Source organism: Podarcis vaucheri (genome assembly GCF_965113315.1).
Source record: "Podarcis vaucheri genome assembly, chromosome: 2".
Classification (NCBI taxonomy): domain Eukaryota; kingdom Metazoa; phylum Chordata; class Lepidosauria; order Squamata; family Lacertidae; genus Podarcis; species Podarcis vaucheri.
In genome coordinates, this window is record NC_138760.1 from 10,173,942 (window position 1) to 10,193,538 (window position 19,597).

Sequence of the window (19,597 nt, forward strand, 5' to 3'; positions counted from 1 at the left end):
AAAAATCCCTAAGCCGCGCGGTCACAATTTCTTCTCAAAATCTGACGTTCTGCAATTCACTCAAAAATGTTGGCAAACTTTTGCAAGTGATCCCCTGAAATGTTTTTCGGTGGAAACAGATGGGTTTTTATCATCGGAAACAGAATTAGCCCTCGACGTCAGAACAACATTTTTTGAAAAAATCCCTAAGCCGCGCGGTCACGATTTCTTCTCAAAATCTGACGTTCTGCAATTCACTGAAAAATGTTGGCAAAGTGTTGCAAGTGATCTCCTGAAATGTTTTTCGGTGGAAACAGATGGGTTTTTATCATCGGAAACAGAATTAGCCCTTGACGTTTGAACAATTTTTTTTGAAAAAATTCTTAAGCCGCGCGGTCACAATTTCTTCTCAAAATCTGACGTTCTGTAATTCACTCAAAAATGTTGGCAAACTGTTGCAAGTGATCCCCTGAAATGTTTTTCGGTGGAAACATATGGGTTTTTATCATCGGAAACAGAATTAGCCCTCGACGTTTGAACAACTTTTTTTGAAAAAATCCCTAAGCCGCGCGGTCACAATTTCTTCTCAAAATCTGACGTTCTGCAATTCACTCCAAAATGTTGGCAAACTGTTGCAAGTGATCCCCTGAAATGTTTTTCGGTGGAAACAGATGGGTTTTTATCATCGGAAACAGAATTAGCCCTAGAGGTCTGAACAACTTTTTTTGAAAAAATCCCTAAGCCGCGCGGTCACAATTTATGCTCATAATCTGACTTTCTGCAATTCACTGAAACATGTTGGCAAACTGTTGCAAGTGATCCCCTGAAATGTTTTTCCGTGGAAACATATGGGTTTTTATCATCGGAAACAGAATTAGCCCTCGACGTTTGAACAACTTTTTTTGAAAAAATCCCTAAGCCGCGCGGTCACAATTTCTTCTCAAAATCTGACGTTCTGCAATTCACTCCAAAATGTTGGCAAACTGTTGCAAGTGATCCCCTGAAATGTTTTTCGGTGGAAACAGATGGGTTTTTATCATCGGAAACAGAATTAGCCCTAGAGGTCTGAACAACTTTTTTTGAAAAAATCCCTAAGCCGCGCGGTCACAATTTATGCTCAAAATCTGACTTTCTGCAATTCACTGAAACATGTTGGCAAACTGTTGCAAGTGATCCCCTGAAATGTTTTTCCGTGGAAACAGATGGGTTTTTATCATCGGAAACAGACTTAGCCCCCGACGTCTGAACAACTTTTTTTGAAAAAATCCCTAAGCCGCGCGGTCACGATTTCTTCTCAAAATCTGACGTTCTGCAATTCACTGAAAAATGTTGGCAAAGTGTTGCAAGTGATCTCCTGAAATGTTTTTCGGTGGAAACAGATGGGTTTTTATCATCGGAAACAGAATTAGCCCTCGACGTCTGAACAACTTTTTTTGAAAAAATCCCTAAGCCGCGCGGTCACAATTTCTTCTCAAAATCTGACGTTCTGCAATTCACTCAAAAATGTTGGCAAACTTTTGCAAGTGATCCCCTGAAATGTTTTTCGGTGGAAACAGATGGGTTTTTATCATCGGAAACAGAATTAGCCCTCGACGTCAGAACAACATTTTTTGAAAAAATCCCTAAGCCGCGCGGTCACGATTTCTTCTCAAAATCTGACGTTCTGCAATTCACTGAAAAATGTTGGCAAAGTGTTGCAAGTGATCTCCTGAAATGTTTTTCGGTGGAAACAGATGGGTTTTTATCATCGGAAACAGAATTAGCCCTTGACGTTTGAACAATTTTTTTTGAAAAAATTCTTAAGCCGCGCGGTCACAATTTCTTCTCAAAATCTGACGTTCTGTAATTCACTCAAAAATGTTGGCAAACTGTTGCAAGTGATCCCCTGAAATGTTTTTCGGTGGAAACATATGGGTTTTTATCATCGGAAACAGAATTAGCCCTCGACGTTTGAACAACTTTTTTTGAAAAAATCCCTAAGCCGCGCGGTCACAATTTCTTCTCAAAATCTGACGTTCTGCAATTCACTCCAAAATGTTGGCAAACTGTTGCAAGTGATCCCCTGAAATGTTTTTCGGTGGAAACAGATGGGTTTTTATCATCGGGAACAGAATTAGCCCTAGAGGTCTGAACAACTTTTTTTTGAAAAAATCCCTAAGCCGCGCGGTCACAATTTATGCTCATAATCTGACTTTCTGCAATTCACTGAAACATGTTGGCAAACTGTTGCAAGTGATCCCCTGAAATGTTTTTCCGTGGAAACATATGGGTTTTTATCATCGGAAACAGAATTAGCCCTCGACGTTTGAACAACTTTTTTTGAAAAAATCCCTAAGCCGCGCGGTCACAATTTCTTCTCAAAATCTGACGTTCTGCAATTCACTCCAAAATGTTGGCAAACTGTTGCAAGTGATCCCCTGAAATGTTTTTCGGTGGAAACAGATGGGTTTTTATCATCGGAAACAGAATTAGCCCTAGAGGTCTGAACAACTTTTTTTGAAAAAATCCCTAAGCCGCGCGGTCACAATTTATGCTCAAAATCTGACTTTCTGCAATTCACTGAAACATGTTGGCAAACTGTTGCAAGTGATCCCCTGAAATGTTTTTCCGTGGAAACAGATGGGTTTTTATCATCGGAAACAGACTTAGCCCCCGACGTCTGAACAACTTTTTTTGAAAAAATCCCTAAGCCGCGCGGTCACGATTTCTTCTCAAAATCTGACGTTCTGCAATTCACTGAAAAATGTTGGCAAAGTGTTGCAAGTGATCTCCTGAAATGTTTTTCGGTGGAAACAGATGGGTTTTTATCATCGGAAACAGAATTAGCCCTCGACGTCTGAACAACTTTTTTTGAAAAAATCCCTAAGCCGCGCGGTCACAATTTCTTCTCAAAATCTGACGTTCTGCAATTCACTCAAAAATGTTGGCAAACTTTTGCAAGTGATCCCCTGAAATGTTTTTCGGTGGAAACAGATGGGTTTTTATCATCGGAAACAGAATTAGCCCTCGACGTCAGAACAACATTTTTTGAAAAAATCCCTAAGCCGCGCGGTCACGATTTCTTCTCAAAATCTGACGTTCTGCAATTCACTGAAAAATGTTGGCAAAGTGTTGCAAGTGATCTCCTGAAATGTTTTTCGTTGGAAACAGATGGGTTTTTTTCATCGGAAACAGAATTAGCCCTTGACGTTTGAACAATTTTTTTTGAAAAAATTCTTAAGCCGCGCGGTCACAATTTCTTCTCAAAATCTGACGTTCTGTAATTCACTCAAAAATGTTGGCAAACTGTTGCAAGTGATCCCCTGTAATGTTTTTCGGTGGAAACATATGGGTTTTTATCATCGGAAACAGAATTAGCCCTCGACGTTTGAACAACTTTTTTTGAAAAAATCCCTAAGCCGCGCGGTCACAATTTCTTCTCAAAATCTGACGTTCTGCAATTCACTCCAAAATGTTGGCAAACTGTTGCAAGTGATCCCCTGAAATGTTTTTCGGTGGAAACAGATGGGTTTTTATCATCGGAAACAGAATTAGCCCTAGAGGTCTGAACAACTTTTTTTGAAAAAATCCCTAAGCCGCGCGGTTACAATTTATGCTCATAATCTGACTTTCTGCAATTCACTGAAACATGTTGGCAAACTGTTGCAAGTGATCCCCTGAAATGTTTTTCTGTGGAAACAGATGGGTTTTAATCATCGGAAACAGAATTAGCCCTCGACGTCTGAACAACTTTTTTTGAAAAAATCCCTAAGCCGCGCGGTCACAATTTCTTCTCAAAATCTGACGTTCTGCAATTCACTCAAAAATTTGGCAAACTTTTGCAAGTGATCCCCTGAAATGTTATTCGTTGGAAACAGATGGGTTTTTATCATCGGAAACAGAATTAGCCCTCGAGGTCTGAACAACTTTTTTTGAAAAAATCCCTAAGCCGCGCGGTCACAATTTCTGCTCAAAATCTGACGTTCTGCAATTCACTCAAAAATGTTGACAAACTGTTGCAAGTGATCCCCTGAAATGTTTTTCGGTGGAAACAGATGGGTTTTTATCATCGGAAACAGAATTAGCCCTTGACGTCTGAACAACTGTTTTTGAAAAAATCCCTCAGCCTCGCGGTCACAATTTCTGCTAAAAATCTGACGTTCTGCAATTCACAGAAAAATGTTGGCAAACTGTTGCAAGTGATCCCCTGAAATGTTTTTCGGTGGAAACAGATGGGATTTATCATCGGAAACAGAACTAGCCCTCGACGTCCGAACAACTTTTTTTGAAAAAATTCCTAAGCCGCGCGGTCACAATTTCTTCTCAAAATCTGACGTTCTGCAATTCACTCAAAAATGTTGGCAAACTGTTGCAAGTGATCCCCTGAAATGTTTTTCGGTGGAAACAGATGGGTTTTTATCATCGGAAACAGAATTAGCCCGCGACGTCTGAACAACTTTTTTTGAAAAAATCCCTAAGCCGCGCGGTCACAATTTCTTCTCAAAATCTGACGTTCTGCAATTCACTCAAAAATTTGGCAAACTTTTGCAAGTGATCCCCTGAAATGTTATTCGGTGGAAACAGATGGGTTTTTATCATCGGAAACAGAATTAGCCCTCGAGGTCTGAACAACTTTTTTTGAAAAAATCCCTAAGCCGCGCGGTCACAATTTCTGCTCAAAATCTGACGTTCTGCAATTCACTCAAAAATGTTGACAAACTGTTGCAAGTGATCCCCTGAAATGTTTTTCGGTGGAAACAGATGGGTTTTTATCATCGGAAACAGAATTAGCCCTTGACGTCTGAACAACTGTTTTTGAAAAAATCCCTCAGCCTCGCGGTCACAATTTCTGCTAAAAATCTGACGTTCTGCAATTCACAGAGAAATGTTGGCAAACTGTTGCAAGTGATCCCCTGAAATGTTTTTCGGTGGAAACAGATGGGATTTATCATCGGAAACAGAACTAGCCCTCGACGTCCGAACAACTTTTTTTGAAAAAATTCCTAAGCCGCGCGGTCACAATTTCTTCTCAAAATCTGACGTTCTGCAATTCACTCAAAAATGTTGGCAAACTGTTGCAAGTGATCCCCTGAAATGTTTTTCGGTGGAAACAGATGGGTTTTTATCATCGGAAACAGAATTAGCCCGCGACGTCTGAACAACTGTTTTTGAAAAAATCCCTCAGCCTCGCGGTCACAATTTCTGCTAAAAATCTGACGTTCTGCAATTCACAGAGAAATGTTGGCAAACTGTTGCAAGTGATCCCCTGAAATGTTTTTCGGTGGAAACAGATGGGATTTATCATCGGAAACAGAACTAGCCCTCGACGTCCGAACAACTTTTTTTGAAAAAATTCCTAAGCCGCGCGGTCACAATTTCTTCTCAAAATCTGACGTTCTGCAATTCACTCAAAAATGTTGGCAAACTGTTGCAAGTGATCCCCTGAAATGTTTTTCGGTGGAAACAGATGGGTTTTTATCATCGGAAACAGAATTAGCCCCCGACGTCTGAACAACTTTTTTTGAAAAAATCCCTAAGCCGCGCGGTCACAATTTCTTCTCAAAATCTGACATTCTGCAATTCACTCAAAAATTTGGCAAACTTTTGCAAGTGATCCCCTGAAATGTTATTCGGTGGAAACAGATGGGTTTTTATCATCGGAAACAGAATTAGCCCTTGACGTCTGAACAACTTTTTTTGAAAAAATCCCTAAGCCGCGCGGTCACAATTTCTGCTCAAAATCTGACGTTCTGCAATTCACTCAAAAATGTTGACAAACTGTTGCAAGTGATCCCCTGAAATGTTTTTCGGTGGAAACAGATGGGTTTTTATCATCGGAAACAGAATTAGCCCTTGACGTCTGAACAACTGTTTTTGAAAAAAATCCCTCAGCCTCGCGGTCACAATTTCTGCTAAAAATCTGACGTTCTGCAATTCACAGAGAAATGTTGGCAAACTGTTGCAAGTGATCCCCTGAAATGTTTTTCGGTGGAAACAGATGTGATTTATCATCGGAAACAGAACTAGCCCTTGACGTCCGAACAACTTTTTTTGAAAAAATTCCTAAGCCGCGCGGTCACAATTTCTTCTCAAAATCTGACGTTCTGCAATTCACTCAAAAATGTTGGCAAACTGTTGCAAGTCATCCCCTGAAATGTTTTTCGGTGGAAACAGATGGGTTTTTATCATCGGAAACAGAATTAGCCCGCGACGTCTGAACAACTTTTTTTGAAAAAATCCCTAAGCCGCGCGGTCACAATTTCTGCTAAAAATCTGACGTTCTGCAATTCACTCCAAAATGTTGGCAAACTGTTGCAAGTGATCCCCTGAAATGTTTTTCGGTGGAAACAGATGGGTTTTTATCATCGGAAACAGAATTAGCCCTAGAGGTCTGAACAACTTTTTTTGAAAAAATCCCTAAGCCGCGCGGTCACAATTTATGCTCAAAATCTGACTTTCTGCAATTCACTGAAACATGTTGGCAAACTGTTGCAAGTGATCCCCTGAAATGTTTTTTCCGTGGAAACAGATGGGTTTTTATCATCGGAAACAGAATTAGCCCTCGAGGTCTGAACAACTTTTTTTGAAAAAATCCCTAAGCCGCGCGGTCACAATTTCTGCTAAAAATCTGACGTTCTGCAATTCACAGAAAAATGTTGGCAAACTGTTGCAAGTGATCCCCTGAAATGTTTTTCGGTGGAAACAGATGGGATTTATCATCGGAAACAGAACTAGCCCTCGACGTCCGAACAACTTTTTTTGAAAAAATTCCTAAGCCGCGCGGTCACAATTTCTTCTCAAAATCTGACGTTCTGCAATTCACTCAAAAATGTTGGCAAACTGTTGCAAGTGATCCCCTGAAATGTTTTTCGGTGGAAACAGATGGGTTTTTATCATCGGAAACAGAATTAGCCCGCGACGTCTGAACAACTTTTTTTGAAAAAATCCCTAAGCCGCGCGGTCACAATTTCTTCTCAAAATCTGACGTTCTGCAATTCACTCAAAAATTTGGCAAACTTTTGCAAGTGATCCCCTGAAATGTTATTCGGTGGAAACAGATGGGTTTTTATCATCGGAAACAGAATTAGCCCTCGAGGTCTGAACAACTTTTTTTGAAAAAATCCCTAAGCCGCGCGGTCACAATTTCTGCTCAAAATCTGACGTTCTGCAATTCACTCAAAAATGTTGACAAACTGTTGCAAGTGATCCCCTGAAATGTTTTTCGGTGGAAACAGATGGGTTTTTATCATCGGAAACAGAATTAGCCCTTGACGTCTGAACAACTGTTTTTGAAAAAATCCCTCAGCCTCGCGGTCACAATTTCTGCTAAAAATCTGACGTTCTGCAATTCACAGAGAAATGTTGGCAAACTGTTGCAAGTGATCCCCTGAAATGTTTTTCGGTGGAAACAGATGGGATTTATCATCGGAAACAGAACTAGCCCTCGACGTCCGAACAACTTTTTTTGAAAAAATTCCTAAGCCGCGCGGTCACAATTTCTTCTCAAAATCTGACGTTCTGCAATTCACTCAAAAATGTTGGCAAACTGTTGCAAGTGATCCCCTGAAATGTTTTTCGGTGGAAACAGATGGGTTTTTATCATCGGAAACAGAATTAGCCCGCGACGTCTGAACAACTGTTTTTGAAAAAATCCCTCAGCCTCGCGGTCACAATTTCTGCTAAAAATCTGACGTTCTGCAATTCACAGAGAAATGTTGGCAAACTGTTGCAAGTGATCCCCTGAAATGTTTTTCGGTGGAAACAGATGGGATTTATCATCGGAAACAGAACTAGCCCTCGACGTCCGAACAACTTTTTTTGAAAAAATTCCTAAGCCGCGCGGTCACAATTTCTTCTCAAAATCTGACGTTCTGCAATTCACTCAAAAATGTTGGCAAACTGTTGCAAGTGATCCCCTGAAATGTTTTTCGGTGGAAACAGATGGGTTTTTATCATCGGAAACAGAATTAGCCCGCGACGTCTGAACAACTTTTTTTGAAAAAATCCCTAAGCCGCGCGGTCACAATTTCTTCTCAAAATCTGACATTCTGCAATTCACTCAAAAATTTGGCAAACTTTTGCAAGTGATCCCCTGAAATGTTATTCGGTGGAAACAGATGGGTTTTTATCATCGGAAACAGAATTAGCCCTCGAGGTCTGAACAACTTTTTTTGAAAAAATCCCTAAGCCGCGCGGTCACAATTTCTGCTCAAAATCTGACGTTCTGCAATTCACTCAAAAATGTTGACAAACTGTTGCAAGTGATCCCCTGAAATGTTTTTCGGTGGAAACAGATGGGTTTTTATCATCGGAAACAGAATTAGCCCTTGACGTCTGAACAACTGTTTTTGAAAAAAATCCCTCAGCCTCGCGGTCACAATTTCTGCTAAAAATCTGACGTTCTGCAATTCACAGAGAAATGTTGGCAAACTGTTGCAAGTGATCCCCTGAAATGTTTTTCGGTGGAAACAGATGTGATTTATCATCGGAAACAGAACTAGCCCTCGACGTCCGAACAACTTTTTTTGAAAAAATTCCTAAGCCGCGCGGTCACAATTTCTTCTCAAAATCTGACGTTCTGCAATTCACTCAAAAATGTTGGCAAACTGTTGCAAGTGATCCCCTGAAATGTTTTTCGGTGGAAACAGATGGGTTTTTATCATCGGAAACAGAATTAGCCCTCGAGGTCTGAACAACTTTTTTTGAAAAAATCCCTAAGCCGCGCGGTCACAATTTCTGCTAAAAATCTGACGTTCTGCAATTCACAGAAAAATGTTGGCAAACTGTTTCAAGTGATCCCCTGAAATGTTTTTCGTTGGAAACAGATGGGTTTTTATCATCGGAAACAGAATTAGCCCTCGACGTCTGAACAACTTTTTTTGAAAAAATCCCTAAGCCGCGCGGTCACAATTTCTTCTCAAAATCTGACGTTCTGCAATTAACTCAAAAATGTTGGCAAACTGTTGCAAGTGATCCCCTGAAATGTTTTTCGGTGGAAACAGATGTGATTTATCATCGGAAACAGAACTAGCCCTCGACGTCCGAACAACTTTTTTTGAAAAAAATCCTAAGCCGCGCGGTCACAATTTCTTCTCAAAATCTGACGTTCTGCAATTCACTCAAAAATGTTGGCAAACTGTTGCAAGTGATCCCCTGAAATGTTTTTCGGTGGAAACAGATGGGTTTTTATCATCGGAAACAGAATTAGCCCGCGACGTCTGAACAACTTTTTTTGAAAAAATCCCTAAGCCGCGCGGTCACAATTTCTGCTAAAAATCTGACGTTCTGCAATTCACTCCAAAATGTTGGCAAACTGTTGCAAGTGATCCCCTGAAATGTTTTTCGGTGGAAACAGATGGGTTTTTATCATCGGAAACAGAATTAGCCCTAGAGGTCTGAACAACTTTTTTTGAAAAAATCCCTAAGCCGCGCGGTCACAATTTATGCTCAAAATCTGACTTTCTGCAATTCACTGAAACATGTTGGCAAACTGTTGCAAGTGATCCCCTGAAATGTTTTTCCGTGGAAACAGATGGGTTTTTATCATCGGAAACAGAATTAGCCCTCGAGGTCTGAACAACTTTTTTTGAAAAAATCCCTAAGCCGCGCGGTCACAATTTCTGCTAAAAATCTGACGTTCTGCAATTCACAGAAAAATGTTGGCAAACTGTTGCAAGTGATCCCCTGAAATGTTTTTCGGTGGAAACAGATGGGATTTATCATCGGAAACAGAACTAGCCCTCGACGTCCGAACAACTTTTTTTGAAAAAATTCCTAAGCCGCGCGGTCACAATTTCTTCTCAAAATCTGACGTTCTGCAATTCACTCAAAAATGTTGGCAAACTGTTGCAAGTGATCCCCTGAAATGTTTTTCGGTGGAAACAGATGGGTTTTTATCATCGGAAACAGAATTAGCCCGCGACGTCTGAACAACTTTTTTTGAAAAAATCCCTAAGCCGCGCGGTCACAATTTCTTCTCAAAATCTGACGTTCTGCAATTCACAGAGAAATGTTGGCAAACTTTTGCAAGTGATCCCCTGAAATGTTATTCGGTGGAAACAGATGGGTTTTTATCATCGGAAACAGAATTAGCCCTCGAGGTCTGAACAACTTTTTTTGAAAAAATCCCTAAGCCGCGCGGTCACAATTTCTGCTCAAAATCTGACGTTCTGCAATTCACTCAAAAATGTTGACAAACTGTTGCAAGTGATCCCCTGAAATGTTTTTCGGTGGAAACAGATGGGTTTTTATCATCGGAAACAGAATTAGCCCTTGACGTCTGAACAACTGTTTTTGGAAAAATCCCTCAGCCTCGCGGTCACAATTTCTGCTAAAAATCTGACGTTCTGCAATTCACAGAGAAATGTTGGCAAACTGTTGCAAGTGATCCCCTGAAATGTTTTTCGGTGGAAACAGATGGGATTTATCATCGGAAACAGAACTAGCCCTCGACGTCCGAACAACTTTTTTTGAAAAAATTCCTAAGCCGCGCGGTCACAATTTCTTCTCAAAATCTGACGTTCTGCAATTCACTCAAAAATGTTGGCAAACTGTTGCAAGTGATCCCCTGAAATGTTTTTCGGTGGAAACAGATGGGTTTTTATCATCGGAAACAGAATTAGCCCGCGACGTCTGAACAACTGTTTTTGAAAAAATCCCTCAGCCTCGCGGTCACAATTTCTGCTAAAAATCTGACGTTCTGCAATTCACAGAGAAATGTTGGCAAACTGTTGCAAGTGATCCCCTGAAATGTTTTTCGGTGGAAACAGATGGGATTTATCATCGGAAACAGAACTAGCCCTCGACGTCCGAACAACTTTTTTTGAAAAAATTCCTAAGCCGCGCGGTCACAATTTCTTCTCAAAATCTGACGTTCTGCAATTCACTCAAAAATGTTGGCAAACTGTTGCAAGTGATCCCCTGAAATGTTTTTCGGTGGAAACAGATGGGTTTTTATCATCGGAAACAGAATTAGCCCGCGACGTCTGAACAACTTTTTTTGAAAAAATCCCTAAGCCGCGCGGTCACAATTTCTTCTCAAAATCTGACATTCTGCAATTCACTCAAAAATTTGGCAAACTTTTGCAAGTGATCCCCTGAAATGTTATTCGGTGGAAACAGATGGGTTTTTATCATCGGAAACAGAATTAGCCCTCGAGGTCTGAACAACTTTTTTTGAAAAAATCCCTAAGCTGCGCGGTCACAATTTCTGCTCAAAATCTGACGTTCTGCAATTCACTCAAAAATGTTGACAAACTGTTGCAAGTGATCCCCTGAAATGTTTTTCGGTGGAAACAGATGGGTTTTTATCATCGGAAACAGAATTAGCCCTTGACGTCTGAACAACTGTTTTTGAAAAAAATCCCTCAGCCTCGCGGTCACAATTTCTGCTAAAAATCTGACGTTCTGCAATTCACAGAAAAATGTTGACAAACTGTTGCAAGTGATCCCCTGAAATGTTTTTCGGTGGAAACAGATGGGTTTTTATCATCGGAAACAGAATTAGCCCTCGACGTCAGAACAACTTTTTTTGAAAAAATCCCTAAGCCGCGCGGTCACAATTTCGTCTCAAAATCTGACGTTCTGCAATTCACTCAAAAATGTTGGCAAACTGTTGCAAGTGATCCCCTGAAATGTTTTTGGGTGGAAACAGATGGGTTTTTATCATCGGAAACAGAATTAGCCCTCGAAGTCTGAACAACTATTTTTGAAAAAATCCCTAAGCCGCGCGGTCACAATTTCTTCTCAAAATCTGACGTTCTGCAATTAACTCAAAAATGTTGGCAAACTGTTGCAAGTGATCCCCTGAAATGTTTTTCGGTGGAAACAGATGGGTTTTTATCATCGGAAAAAGAATTAGCCCGCGACGTCTGAACAACTTTTTTTGAAAAAATCCCTAAGCCGCGCGGTCACAATTTCTGCTAAAAATCTGACGTTCTGCAATTCACTCAAAAATGTTGGCAAACTGTTGCAAGTGATCCCCTGAAATGTTTTTCGGTGGAAACAGATGGGTTTTTATCATCGGAAACAGAATTAGCCCTCGAGGTCTGAACATCTTTTTTTGAAAACATCCCTAAGCCGCGCGGTCACAATTTCTTCTCAAAATCTGACGTTCTGCAATTCACTGAAAAATGTTGGCAAAGTGTTGCAAGTGATCCCCTGAAATGTTTTTCGGTGGAAACAGATGGGTTTTTATCATCGGAAACAGAATTAGCCCTCGAGGTCTGAACATCTTTTTATGAAAACATCCCTAAGCCGCGCGGTCACAATTTCTTCTCAAAATCTGACGTTCTGCAATTCACTGAAAAATGTTGGCAAAGTGTTGCAAGTGATCTCCTGAAATGTTTTTCGGTGGAAACAGATGGGTTTTTATCATCGGAAACAGAATTAGCCCTCGACGTCTGAACAACTTTTTTTGAAAAAATCCCTAAGCCGCGCGGTCACAATTTCTTCTCAAAATCTGACGTTCTGCAATTAACTCAAAAATGTTGGCAAACTGTTGCAAGTGATCCCCTGAAATGTTTTTCGGTGGAAACAGATGGGTTTTTATCATCGGAAACAGAATTAGCCCTCGAGGTCGGAACAACTTTTTTTGAAAAAATCCCTAAGCCGCGCGGTCACAATTTCTGCTAAAAATCTGACGTTCTGCAATTCACTCAAAAATGTTGGCAAACTGTTGCAAGTGATCCCCTGAAATGTTTTTCAGTGGAAACAGATGGGTTTTTATTATCGGAAACAGAATTAGCCCTCGACGTCTGAACAACTTTTTTTGAAAAAATCCCTAAGCCGCGCGGTCACAATTTCTTCTCAAAATCTGACGTTCTGCAATTCACTCAAAAATGTTGGCAAACTGTTGCAAGTGATCCCCTGAAATGTTTTTCGGTGGAACCAGATGGGTTTTTATCATCGGAAACAGAATTAGCCCTTGACGTCTGAACAACTGTTTTTGAAAAAATCCCTAAGCCGCGCGGTCACAATTTCTGCTAAAAATCTGACGTTCTGCAAGTCACAGAAAAATGTTGTCAAACTGTTGCAAGTGATCCCCTGAAATGTTTTTCGGTGGAAACAGATGGGTTTTTATCATCGGGAACAGAAATAGCCCTTGACGTCTGAACAACTGTTTTTGAAAAAATCCCTAAGCCGCGCGGTCACAATTTCTGCTAAAAATCTGACGTTCTGCAAGTCACAGAAAAATGTTGTCAAACTGTTGCAAGTGATCTCCTGAAATGTTTTTCGGTGGAAACAGATGGGTTTTTATCATCGGGAACAGAATTAGCCCTCGACGTCTGAACAACTGTTTTTGAAAAAATCCCTAAGCCGCGCGGTCACAATTTCTGCTAAAAATCTGACGTTCTGCAATTCACTCAAAAATGTTGGCAAACTGTTGCAAGTGATCCCCTGAAATGTTTTTGGGTGGAAACAGATGGGTTTTTATCATCGGAAAGAGAATTAGCCTTTGACGTCTGAACAACTGTTTTTGAAAAAATCCCTAAGCCGCGCGGTCACAATTTCTTCTCAAAATCTGACGTTCTGCAATTCACTCAAAAATGTTGGCAAACTGTTGCAAGTGATCCCCTGAAATGTTTTTCGGTGGAAAAAATGGGTTTTTATCATCGGAAACAGAATTAGCTCTTGACGTCTGAACAACTTTTTTTGAAAAAATCCCTAAGCCGCGCGGTCACAATTTCTTCTCAAAATCTGACGTTCTGCAATTCACTCAAAAATGTTGGCAAACTGTTGCAAGTGATCCCCTGAAATGTTTTTCGGTGGAAACAGATGGGTTTTTATCATCGGAAACAGAATTAGCCCTTGACGTCTGAACAACATTTTTTGAAAAAATCCCTAAGCCGCGCGGTCACAATTTCTGCTAAAAATCTGACGTTCTGTAATTCACTGAAAAATGTTGGCAAAGTGTTGCAAGTGATCTCCTGAAATGTTTTTCGGTGGAAACAGATGGGTTTTTATCATCGCAAACAGAATTAGCCCTCGACATTTGAACAATTTTTTTTGAAAAAATCCCTAAGCCGCGCGTTCACAATTTCTTCTCAAAATCTGACGTTCTGCAATTAACTCAAAAATGTTGGCAAACTGTTGCAAGTGATCCCCTGAAATGTTTTTCAGTGGAAACAGATGGGTTTTTATCATCGGGAACAGAAATAGCCCTTGACGTCTGAACAACTGTTTTTGAAAAAATCCCTAAGCCGCGCGGTCACAATTTCTGCTAAAAATCTGACGTTCTGCAAGTCACAGAAAAATGTTGTCAAACTGTTGCAAGTGATCTCCTGAAATGTTTTTCGGTGGAAACAGATGGGTTTTTATCATCGGGAACAGAATTAGCCCTCGACGTCTTAAAAACTTTTTTTGAAAAAATCCCTAAGCCGCGCGGTCACAATTTCTGCCAAAAATCTGACGTTCTGCAATTCACTCAAACATGTTGGCAAACTGTTGCAAGTGATCCCCTGAAATGTTTTTGGGTGGAAACAGATGGGTTTTTATCATCGGAAAGAGAATTAGCCTTTGACGTCTGAACAACTGTTTTTGAAAAAATCCCTAAGCCGCGCGGTCACAATTTCTTCTCAAAATCTGACGTTCTGCAATTCACTCAAAAATGTTGGCAAACTGTTGCAAGTGATCCCCTGAAATGTTTTTCGGTGGAAACAGATGGGTTTTTATCATCGGAAACAGAATTAGCCCTTGACGTCTGAACAACTTTTTTTGAAAAAATCCCTAAGCCGCGCGGTCACAATTTCTTCTCAAAATCTGACGTTCTGCAATTCACTCAAAAATATTGGCAAACTGTTGCAAGTGATCCCCTGAAATGTTTTTCGGTGGAAACAGATGGGTTTTTATCATCGGAAACAGAATTAGCCCTTGACGTCTGAACAACTGTTTTTGAAAAAATCCCTAAGCCGCGCGGTCACAATTTCTTCTCAAAATCTGACGTTCTGCAATTCACAGAAAAATGTTGGCAAACAGTTTCAAGTGATCCGCTGAAATATTTTTAGGTGGAAACAGATGGGTTTTTATCATCGGAAACAGAATTAGCCCTTGACGTCTGAACAACTTTTTTTGAAAAAATCCCTAAGCCGCGCGGTCACAATTTCTGCTAAAAATCTGACGTTCTGCAATTCACTGAAAAATGTTGGCAAACTGTTGCAAGTGATCCCCTGAAATGTTTTTCGGTGGAAACAGATGGGTTTTTATCATCGGAAACAGAATTAGCCCTCGACGTCTGAACAACTTTTTTTGAAAAAATCCCTAAGCCGCGCGGTCACAATTTCTGCTAAAAATTTGCCGTTCTGCAATTCACTCAAAAATGTTTGCAAACTGTTCCGAGTGATCCCCTGAAATATTTTTAGGTGGAAACAGATGGGGTTTTATCATCGGAAACAGAATTACCCTTGACGTCTGAACAAATTTTTTTTAAAAAATCCCTAAGCCGCGCGGTCACAATTTCTGCTAAAAATCTGACGTTCTGCAATTCACTCAAAAATGTTGGCAAACTGTTGCAAGTGATCCCCTGAAATGTTTTTCGGTGGAAACAGATGGGTTTTTATCATCGGAAACAGAATTAGCCCTCGACGTTGCAAGTGATCTCCTGAAATGTTTTTCGGTGGAAACAGATGGGTTTTTATCATCGGAAACAGAATTAGCCCTCGACGTCAGAACAACTTTTTTGGAAAAAATCCCTAAGCCGCGCGGTCACAATTTCTTCTCAAAATCTGACGTTCTGCAATTCACTCAAAAATGGTGCCAAACTGTTGCAAGTGATCCCCTGAAAGGTTTTCCGTGGAAACAGATGGGTTTTTATCATCGGGAACAGAATTTACCCTCGACGTCTGAATAACTTTTTTTGAAAAAATCCCTAAGCCGTGCGATCACAATTTCTGTAAAAACCTAACGTTCTGCAATTCACTGAAAAATGTTGGCAAACTGTTGCAAGTGATCCCCTGAAATGTTTTTTGGTGGAAACAGATGGGTTTTTATCATCGGAAACAGAATTAGCCCTCGACGTCAGAACAACTTTTTTTGAAAAAATCCCTAAGCCGCGCGGTCACAATTTCTTCTCAAAATCTGACGTTCTGCAATTCACTCAAAAATGTTGGCAAACTGTTGCAAGTGATCCCCTGAAATGTTTTTCGGTGGAAACAGATGGGTTTTTATCATCGGAAACAGACTTAGCCCTCGACGTCTGAACAACTTTTTTTGAAAAAATCCCTAAGCCGCGCGGTCACAATTTCTTCTCAAAATCTGACGTTCTGCAATTCACTCAAAAATGTTGACAAACTGTTGCAAGTGATCCCCTGAAATGTTTTTCGGTGGAAACAGATGGGTTTTTATCATCGGAAACAGAAATAGCCCTCGACGTCTGAACAACTTTTTTTGAAAAAATCCCTAAGCCGCGCGGTCACAATTTCTTCTCAAAATCTGACGTTCTGCAATTCACAGAAAAATGTTGGCAAACTGTTGCAAGTGATCCCCTGAAATGTTTTTCGGTGGAAACAGATGGGTTTTTATCATCGGAAACAGAATTAGCCCTCAACGTCTGAACAACTTTTTTTGAAAAAATCCCTAAGCCGCGCGGTCACAATTTCTTCTCAAAATCTGACGTTCTGCAATTCACTCAAAAATGTTGGCAAACTGTTGCAAGTGATCCCCTGAAATGTTTTTCGGTGGAAACAGATGGGTTTTTATCATCGGAAACAGAATTAGCCCTTGACGTCTGAACAACTGTTTTTGAAAAAATCCCTAAGCCGCGCGGTCACAATTTCTTCTCAAAATCTGACGTTCTGCAATTCACAGAAAAATGTTGGCAAACTGTTGCAAGTGATCCCCTGAAATGTTTTTCGGTGGAAACAGATGGGTTTTTATCATCGGAAACAGAATTAGCCCTTAACGTCTGAACAACTTTTTTTGAAAAAATCCCTAAGCCGCGCGGTCACAATTTCTTCTCAAAATCTGACGTTCTGCAATTCACTCAATAATGTTGGCAAACTGTTTCAAGTGATCCCCTGAAATATTTTTAGGTGGAAACAGATGGGTTTTTATCATCGGAAACATACTTAGCCCTCGACGTCTGAACAACTGTTTTTGAAAAAATCCCTAAGCCGCGAGGTCACAATTTCTTCTCAAAATCTGACGTTCTGCAATTCACTCAAAAATATTGGCAAACTGTTGCAAGTGATCCCCTGAAATGTTTTTCGGTGGAAACAGATGGGTTTTTATCATCGGAAACAGAATTAGCCCTTGACGTCTGAACAACTGTTTTTGAAAAAATCCCTAAGCCGCGCGGTAACAATTTCTTCTCAAAATCTGACGTTCTGCAATTCACAGAAAAATGTTGGCAAACAGTTTCAAGTGATCCGCTGAAATATTTTTAGGTGGAAACAGATGGGTTTTTATCATCGGAAACAGAATTAGCCCTTGACGTCTGAACAACTTTTTTTGAAAAAATCCCTAAGCCGCGCGGTCACAATTTCTGCTAAAAATCTGACGTTCTGCAATTCACTGAAAAATGTTGGCAAACTGTTGCAAGTGATCCCCTGAAATGTTTTTTGGTGGAAACAGATGGGTTTTTATCATCGGAAACAGAATCAGCCCTCGACGTCTGAACAACTTTTTTTGAAAAAATCCCTAAGCCGGGCGGTCACAATTTCTGCTAAAAATTTGCCGTTCTGCAATTCACTCAAAAATGTTGGCAAACTGTTACGAGTGATCCCCTGAAATATTTTTAGGTGGAAACAGATGGGGTTTTATCATCGGAAACAGAATTAGCCCGCGACGTCTGAACAACTTTTTTTGAAAAAATCCCTAAGCCGCGCGGTCACAATTTCTGCTAAAAATCTTACGTTCTGCAATTCACTGAAAAATGTTGACAAACTGTTGCAAGTGATCCCCTGAAATGTTTTTCGGTGGAAACAGATGGGTTTTTATCATCGGAAACAGAATTAGCCTTCGACGTCTGAACAACTTTTTTTGAAAAAATCCCTAAGCCGCGCGGTCACAATTTCTGCTAAAAATCTTACGTTCTGCAATTCACTGAAAAATGTTGACAAACTGTTGCAAGTGATCCCCTGAAATGTTTTTCGGTGGAAACAGATGGGTTTTTATCATCGGAAACAGAATTAGCCTTCGACGTCTGAACAACTTTTTTTGAAAAAATCCCTAAGCCGCGCGGTCACAATTTCTGTAAAAATCTAACGTTCTGCAATTCACTGAAAAATGTTGGCAAACGGTTGCAAGTGATCCCCTGAAATGTTTTTCGGTGGAAACAGATGGGTTTTTATCATCGGAAACAGAATTAGCCCTCGACATCTGAACAACTTTTTTTGAAAAAATCCCTAAGCCGCGCGGTCACAATTTCTGCTCAAAATCTGATGTTCTGCAATTCACTAAAATATGTCGACAAACTGTTGCAAGTGATCCCCTGAAATGTTTTTCGGTGGAAACAGATGGGTTTTTATCATCGGAAACAGAAATAGCCCTCGACGTCAGAACAACTTTTTTAAAAAAAAAAATCCCTAAGCCGCGCGGTCACAATTTCTGCTCAAAATCTGACGTTCTGCAATTCACTGAAAAATGTTGGCAAACTGTTGCAAGTGATCCCCTGAAATGTTTTTCGGTGGAAACAGATGGGTTTTTATCATCGGAAACAAAATTAGCCCTTGACGTCTGAACAACTTTTTTTGAAAAAATCCCTAAGCCGCGCGGTCACAATTTCTTCTCAAAATCTGACGTTCTGCAATTCACTCAAAAATGTTGGCAAACTGTTGCAAGTGATCCCCTGAAATGTTTTTCGGTTGAAACAGATGGGTTTTTATCATCGGAAACAGAATTAGCCCTCGACGTCTGAACAACTTTTTTTGAAAAAATCCCTAAGCCGCGCGGTCACAATTTCTTCTCAAAATCTGACGTTCTGCAATTCACTCAAAAATGTTGGCAAACTGTTGCAAGTGATCCCCTGAAATGTTTTTCGGTGGAAACAGATGGGTTTTTATCATCGGAAACAAAATTAGCCCGCGACGTCTGTACAACTTTTTTTGAAAAAATCCCTAAGCCGCGCGGTCACAATTTCTTCTCAAAATCTGACGTTCTGCAATTCACTCAAAAATGTTGGCAAACTGTTGCAAGTGATCCCCTGACATGTTTTTCGGTGGAAACAGATGGGTTTTTATCATCGGAAACAGAATTAGCCCTTGACGTCTGAACAACTTTTTTTGAAAAAATCCCTAAGCCGCGCGGTCACAATTTCTGCTCAAAATCTGACGTTCTGCAATTCACTCAAAAATGTTGACAAACTGTTGCAAGTGATCCCCTGAAATGTTTTTCGGTGGAAACAGATGGGTTTTTATCATCGGAAACAGAATTAGCCCTCGACGTCTGAACAACTTTTTTTGAAAAAATCCCCAAGGCGCGTTCACAATTTCAGCAAAAATATGACGTTCTGCAAGTCACTCAAAAATGGTGCCAAACTGTTGCAAGTGATCCCCTGAAAGGTTTTCCGTGGAAACAGATGGGTTTTTATCATCGGGAACAGAATTTACCCTCGACGTCTGAATAACTTTTTTTGAAAAAATCCTTAAGCCGCGCGGTCACAATTTCTGTAAAAATCTAACGTTCTGCAATTCACTGAAAAATG